The 8,122-nt window shown below is 46.9% G+C and overlaps 1 pseudogene; it reads right to left on the bottom strand.

Moving 5' to 3' along the window:
* Positions 1-304: 304 nt before the first annotated feature.
* LOC103639818 (probable CCR4-associated factor 1 homolog 11) lies at positions 305-1,197 on the bottom strand (annotated as a pseudogene).
* Positions 1,198-8,122: the final 6,925 nt, after the last annotated feature.

Genomic DNA, 8,122 nt, shown 5'->3' with positions numbered 1-8,122 from the left:
TTTAGAGAACACTAAAATCAGTGCTTTTGATCGATCACCAAATAACCAATGCTACCAGACAGTACCTTGTAGCAAGAATTGTTCAGATCGTGCCTATACTGAACCAGTTACTCGAATGCTTGAGAGTTCAGGTTAATCATCGATTCATCGGTATAAAAACACATAATCAAATGCAGATCACTCTCCATTCTCCAATCAATCAAGAACTTCCTCAAATCAATTCGTACAAATTAGAAGCTAGACACTGCATGGCTGCAGTGCAAACTACACTAAACCTTTACAAAAGAAAAGAAGTACTAGGAAACTAGGTGAGGTCTACGATGGTTCCGGCGTGCGCGAGCACATCGACGTTCCTGAAGAAGCGATGCATCATTATCAGTAGGACGTCGGTGGTGAGCAGGCTGTCGGAGCCGGCGCAGTGCGCGCGGCCGGCGGCACGCTTGACGCCGAGCGCGGTGGCCACCTGCTCCAGCCCCCCGCGCATGGCGCAGCATCTGGCGAGGTGCTTCACGTCGAACACACTGTGCCCGAACAACCGACGGACCAGGGCGAGGAAGCCGTCCAGCGTGTCCGGCAGCGGCTGGCCGCCGGTGAGCGCCTTGGCGAGATACCCGAAGTCGTAGGAGCCCGAGAAGGCGGTCCAGGTGAGCCGCCCGCAGGCGAGGCCGCTGCGGCGGAACCCGGCGGCGAAGTCTTCCGGGTCGATGCCGAACTCGTTCAGCATGGCGAAGTCCATCCCCTGCTCGCGGAGCATGGCAATGGATGCTGGCGCGTGCGGGTGAAGCGCGGGGTCGAAGCCCCTGATGTTGAACTGCCACGCGATGGGGAACCGGCCGGCGGGGCCCGACAGCGCGATCCCGACCTGCAGCAGCTTGAGGTCGTCCACGTTACGCTTAACCAGCTCGTAGCTCTCGCGCGGGCCGCGCATGTACCGCGGTCCGCGGCATGTCCGAGTCGTGAACCGCGCCGGGGGAACTCGGTGTCCACGCACACGCAGGGGTAGCGCGGCAGCACCGCCGATAGGTTGGAGAGCTCTTCGTCGAAGTTGCTGGCCCACACGTCGCGCACGGCGGCCTTCAACAACGCGCCGCTGGGCGTGAAGACCAGCAGGGGCCGCGCCATGACGTAACAGGGACGGAGGACGAATCTGCATGGCGGCGGCGGCGGCGCGCGGACGAGGACCGACTGGGAGTACATCGCTTGCTACCGGTGGCCGTGTCTTAGCGAGACGTTTTGATCATGGAACGTGGACGTGGTGCCCTGGTTTTATAGGGTGGCGGCGAAGCGGACTAGAATATTCCAGCCAGCAAACGGACTTTGTGTAAAATCGTTCTTATCCAATCGTACTGATTGTATGGAAGGTCACAGTGAATCAAGGATAACAGAGTTTTCTTAGAAATAAAATAAAATCTGTTTTCCAGCTCGTACAAAGTTAAATCATGTTGCATAGAATAAACCTAGACGTTGTAGATCTAAATCTAATATACCTGTGATACTAAATTCTAGATCATGCATCAGCGTAAACTACTCCTTCAGGACAGTTATGAAAACCCTTTCAAATCAAATATCTACAAGTTTTCAAAAAAATATTATTTATTTTTTAAAAAACTTTCAAGTGCGATGAGATATTTATGGTTACATCGAATATTTTTTATCTCCAAAATGTCATAATGATTAAAACTAAATAGATATCACAACCAATGTCCAACACTCCAACTCGCATATAAGAAACATAGTATAAATCTACCGGCTTATCATTGTGTGGCTGCCTGCCAGGAGCATGATCTTCGTTAACTTAATGCGACGACAGTATTTGGCGTAGGAGAACAAAGGACAACCGAACACATGTAAAATTAAGGCCAGCTTCTCCATAGCTATTAAAACAAGTAGGTGAAGGTCGTGTCCAGCTTCAGTATCCTCTTTGGTGTTGCAAATGGCCATAGGGCACCGGAATTATCTCTTCAGAAACCTCGTGAATGATCTCTTCAGAAACCAAACGTTGCTTCGTATACAACAACTTCCATCACCATTTTGGTGTGATGCTTAATTATAACACATGGTTTATTTAAATTTGATGCTTTTAGTAGCTGGTATTTTTTACGATTCATTATATCTGTTAAATGATGCTTACCCCATATGATACATGTTTAATCTTTGTGGGTATGGGGGATCCGATTGGTGACCCATACCCACATGAGTATGGGTATAGGGACAAATCCATACCCACCAGTGAATATAGGTGACCCGACGGAATTTTTTTTGTAGTGTGTATGAGTATAGGATAGTAATAATCATTGGGTATTTACCCATTGTCGTTTCTATTTTTTAAACAAACCAGGAGAGCTGCCGATTATATTAATAAAGTAGAAGTGGGTCGAATCGGACAGAACAACAAACAACAGGAGGTTGGATTGGGACATCAACACGCCGACACCATACAACTCAACTCGTTGGTTGGATTGGGACATCAACACGACACAACACTCACCACTGACAGAGTGCCTAAACAACACAGGCAGCGGCAACCCCAAACACAAAGCCCTTCTAGCGTCGTCGTTAGCAAGCTCAACACAAAGTATGAGCCGCTCCGACTTTGCCAGACGGGCCACATATTGCCAAAAGAAACACGACGACGCCTACACCAAAACCTAGCACAGGAGAAGTAAGATAGTGACGCGCCATTGTGCCAAGCCTCGACACACCCACACTCAATGCAGTTCTGATTCTTCATCAGCAATCTTGATCCAACACCCACCTCTAGTTATTTGCCTGACCTCCAAAACAGTCCTGACCACGAGGAAGGGGGCTCGCCTCATATCATCATTGTCGAGCAATATCCCTTAACGTGGCAGCTTCGACTTCACATTGCAAAAAAAAACCCTCGTCCACCCACAAACCAGAGGCCGAGAAGTGAAAGCATGAACCGAAGGTAGCCTCGAGACCGAGACGAACTGAAAGACTGAGCAATGCGACACCCTCAATAGGGGGAGTGGCGCCCACAGAGGTCGACGTGGCTTTAGCCCAAGATGCCCTCCAACACATTGAAATGCTAGGACCCCAGATCAAAGCAAGCAGCCTCCGCCATAGCCACCGCTCTGGCCGCCACTGAAAGGGAAATGTGCCTTTGGGCCATTTCTAAGTATTTTGGTGATTTAGTGTCCAACACAAGTGCCTAAGTGATAAATGGTGGACAAAGTACAAATCAAGTATAATGGTATGTTTCTCAGACTTAGTACATTGTTTTAGAGACTAATGTATTGTGTCTAAGTGCTGGAAACAGGAAAAATCAAGTTGGAATTAAAGATGACTTTGTTCAGCCAAAGTCAGCTCTGTTTGGGTGCACCGGACAGTGTCCGGTGCGCCAGGCTGACTCAGGCGAACTTGCTGCTCTCGGGAAGTGATTAACGGCGTACGGCTAAAATTCACCGGACTGTCCGGTGTGCACCGGATTGTCCGGTGAGCCAACGGTCGGCCAGGCCAACGGTCGGCCGCGTGATCCGCGCGAGACACGTGGTCGAGCCAACGGTCGGAAAGGGAGCACTGGACTGTCCGGTGTGCACCGGATAGTGTCCGGTGCGCCAACGGCTCCATATCGCCAACGGTCGGCTTCGCCAGATAAGGAAGGAGATCCGCACCGGACAGTGTCCAGTGGTGCACCGGACTGTCCGGTGCGCCAGGCGACAGAAGGCAAGGATTGCCTTCCGGGAATGCTCTCAACGGCTCCTAGCTGCCTTGGGGCTATAAAAGGGACCCCTAGGCGCATGGAGGAGCACACCCAAGCAACCATTGAGCATTGTTGATCATTCACACTTCACTCTTGCACACTAGTTCGACATTCTTAGTGATTTGAGCTCTGGTCTAGTGAGAACCTTGAGATATTGTTTTGAGCTCAAGTCTTAATCGTGTGTGTGCGTATTTGCTGTGGTTTTGAGTGTGTTGCTTCCCTCCCTTACTCTTGTGCTTCATATTGATTCTTATTGTAAGGGCGAGAGACTCCAAGTTGTGGAGATTCCTCGCAAACGGGAAAAGAGCAAAGTAACAAGAACACCGTGGTATTCAAGTTGATCATTGGATCACTTGAGAGGAGTTGAGTGCAACTCTCGTCCGTTCGGACGCCACAACGTGGAGTAGGCAAGTTTTGTACTTGGCCGAACCACGGGATAATCCACTGTGTCATCTCTGTGTTGATCTCTTTGTGGTTATCGTGTTGTGCAATTTCTCCTATCTAGCCACTTGGCTTAACTGTGCTAACTCTAATCAAGTTTTGTGGATTAAATTTAAGTTTTCACAGGATCCCTATTCACCCCCCTTTAGGTGCTCTCAATTGGTATCAGAGTCGTTCTCTTCAAGAAGGGACTAATCGCCCGAAGAGGTGGATCCTAAGGGAAAGGTGATGGTGGTCAACAACAACGAGAAGGAGTCTATCTTCAATGAGCCGAAAGATGACAAGCCTACGGACTCGGGCTCGAGCCACAAAAGAAGAGACGGGAAGAAGAAGAAGACAAGGCGCATCAAGGAGATCATCTACTACGACGACAGCGACGAATCCACTTCTTCCCAAAAGGACGATGAAGACTACGAGAAAAAGAAAACGGTCAATTCAAACTTTTCTTTTGATTATTCTCGTATTCTACAAAGCACAAATGCTCATTTACTCTCCATTCCACTTGGTAAACCTCCTCACTTTGATGGAGAGGACTACGGATTTTGGAGTCACAAAATGCGTAGTCATTTGTTCTCTCTCCATCCAAGCATATGGGAGATAGTTGAGAATGGAATGCATTTTGATAGTAGTGATAGTCCCATGTTCATAAATGAGCAAATTCACAAAAATGCACAAGCTACTACTGTTCTTCTAGCATCTTTGTGCAGGGATGAATACCATAAAATGAGCGGCTTGGATAACGCCAAGAAGATTTGGGACACCCTCAAGATCTCACATGAGGGGAACGACGTCACCATGCTCACCAAGATGGAGTTGGTGGAGGGCGAACTCGGGAGATTCGCGATGATAAGGGGGGAGGAGCCAACCCAAACATACAACAGGCTCAAGACCCTTGTCAACAAAATAAGGAGCTATGGAAGCACGCGATGGACGGACCACGACGTTGTTCGCCTAATGCTAAGGTCCTTTACCGTACTTGATCCACATTTGGTAAACAATATTCGTGAAAATCCTAGGTACACCAAGATGTCGCCCGAAGAAATTCTTGGAAAATTTGTAAGCGGGCGAATGATGATCAAGGAGGCGAGATACGTGGATGATGCATTGAATGGCCCAATCCACGTGCCTCAAACTGTTGCCCTCAAAGCGACAAGAAGCAAGGAAGCGCTACCGAGCAAAGTGGCTCAAGTTGAGGCGGTCGGGCTTAATGATGAAGAGATGGCCCTTATCATCAAGCGGTTCAAGACGACGCTAAAAGGTCGCAAGGAGCACCCCAACAAGAACAAAATGAAGGGGAAGCGCTCCTGCTTCAAATGCGGTAAGATTGGTCATTTTATCGCTAACTATCCTGATAATGATAGTGACCAGGAAAAGAAGAGTGGAAAGTGGGAGAAGAAAAAGAACTACAAGAAGGCGAAGGGCGAGGCACATCTTGGAAAGGAGTGGGATTCAGATTGCTCCTCGTCCGACTCCGACAATGAAGGGCTCGCCGCCACCGCCTTCAACAAGTCATCACTCTTCCCCAACGAGCATCACACATGCCTCATGGCAAAGGAGAAGAAGGTATGTACTCGAAACAATACTACTTATATTTCTTCAAGCGAGGATGAGTCTAGTGATGACGATGAAATAGATTATTCATGCTTATTCAAAGGCTTAGATAGAACTAAGATCGATAAGATTAATGAATTGATTGATGCTTTGAATGACAAGAATAGATTACTAGAAAAACAAGAGGACCTTTTATATGAATAACATGATAAATTTGTTAGTGCACAAAATTCTCTTGCTCTAGAAGTTAAAAGGAATGAAATGCTTTCTTATGAACTATCTACTTGTCATGAAACCATTTCTTCTTTAAAGAGTGTTAATGATGATTTAAATGCTAAACTAGAAGTAGCAAATAAATCTAACTCTTGTGTAGAAATTTGCAATAGGTGCAAAGACTTTAATGTTGATGCTTGTAGTGAACATCTAGTTTGCATTTCAAAATTAAATGATGAAGTGGCTAGTCTTAATGCCCAACTTAAGACTAGCAAGAGTGAATTTGAAAAACTGAAATTTGCAAGGGATGCCTACACAATTGGTAGACACCCCTCAATTAAGGATGGTCTTGGCTTCAAGAGGGAAATCAAGAACTTAACAAGCCATAAGACTTCCATCTCCGCCAAGGAGAAAGGGAAGGCCCCTATGGCAAATAATGTGCAAAAGAACCATGCTTTCTTATACCATGATAGGAAATTTACTAGAAATGTTCATCATGATAGGAGTTGTAATGCTTATGGTTCAAATGCAATGTTTGCTTCAAGTTCTTCCTACATGCATGGTAGAGATATGCCTAGGAGAAATGTTGCTAATGTCCCTAGGAAAATTAATGAACCTTCTACAATATATCATGCTTGCAATGCCTCCTTTGCTATTTGTAGAAAGGATAGGAAAGTAGTTGCTAGAAAATTAGGGGCAAAATGCAAGGGAGATAAAACTTGCATTTGGGTCCCTAAGGCTATTTGTACTAACCTTGTAGGACCCAACAAGAGTTGGGTACCTAAGACCCAAGCCTAAATTTGCCTTGCAGGTTTATGCATCCGGGGGCTCAAGCTGGATTATCGACAGCGGATGCACAAACCACATGACGGGGGAGAAGAAGATGTTCTCTTCCTACGTCAAGAACAAGGATCCCCAAGACTCAATTATATTCGGTGATGGGAACCAAGGCAAGGTGAAAGGTTTAGGCAAGATTGCAATCTCAAAATGAGCACTCTATTTCCAATGTATTCTTAGTAGAGTCTCTTGGATATAATTTGTTATCCGTAAGTCAATTATGTAATATGGGATATAATTGTCTATTCACAAATGTAGATGTGTCTGTCTTTAGAAGAAGTGATGGTTCATTAGCTTTTAAGGGTGCATTAGACGGCAAACTTTATTTAGTTGATTTTGCAAAAGATGAGGCCGGTCTAGATGCATGCTTAATTACTAAGACTAGCATGGGCTGGCTATGGCATCACCGCTTAGCACATGTGGGGATGAAGAACCTTCACAAGCTTCTAAAGGGAGAACACGTAATAGGTCTAACTAATGTTACCTTCGAAAAAGATAGACCTTGTGCAGCTTGTCAAGCAAGGAAACAGGTGGGAAGCTCTCATCATGCAAAAAATGTGATGACCACATCAAGACCCCTAGAGTTACTTCATATGGATCTCTTCGGACCCGTCGCCTATCTAAGCATAGGAGGAAGTAAGTATGGTCTTGTTATAGTTGATGATTTTTTCCGCTTCACTTGGGTATTCTTTTTGCAGGATAAATCTGAAACCCAAGGGACCCTCAAGCGCTTCCTAAGGAGAGCTCAAAATGAGTTTGAGCTAAAGGTGAAGAAGATAAGAAGCGACAATGGGTCCGAGTTCAAGAACCTTCAAGTGGAGGAGTTTCTTGAGGAAGAAGGAATCAAGCACGATGTTGGGGCGAAGGCAAAGACGCCACCCTTCGCTCGAGGCCTTCGCTGATAACCGCTGGTCAGACAGAGACAGAACAGGCAGGGACACCCTTCGCTCGATTCGGCACCAGACGAAGACCGGCGACGAAGTCATTCCGCAGCGCGGCCTCGTTCAGCTCTGAGGCCCACGTGTGATCTGGCCCATTGTAACGGGCCCTGCGTGGCCGCCTTTGTGTTACGGGCCTAATCTGTAAAGGCATGCTTGTAATTACAGCTTGTAACCCTGCTTTATGGGAATATTCTGGGGATAAACTAGGTGTCTGAGGGCACATGCGTCCTTAACACAAGGCGCCGGGCACTCAGATACCTATAAATACCCCCGCACAGTGCCCGTGAGGGGCTAGATTAACAGAGCTATTGCCCCCGAGCACGCAACCCTGTTGTCACCACTGTTCACTCTTGTTGGCTTCTTTGCTGCTGAGAGCAAGTTCCAACATTTGGCGCCCTTGTAACCCTGCTTTATG

The sequence above is a fragment of the Zea mays genome, chromosome 9, assembly GCF_902167145.1.
Source record: "Zea mays cultivar B73 chromosome 9, Zm-B73-REFERENCE-NAM-5.0, whole genome shotgun sequence".
NCBI lineage: Eukaryota > Viridiplantae > Streptophyta > Magnoliopsida > Poales > Poaceae > Zea > Zea mays.
Note: the sequence above shows the minus strand (reverse complement) of the source record. Positions and strands in the feature narration are given on the sequence as shown.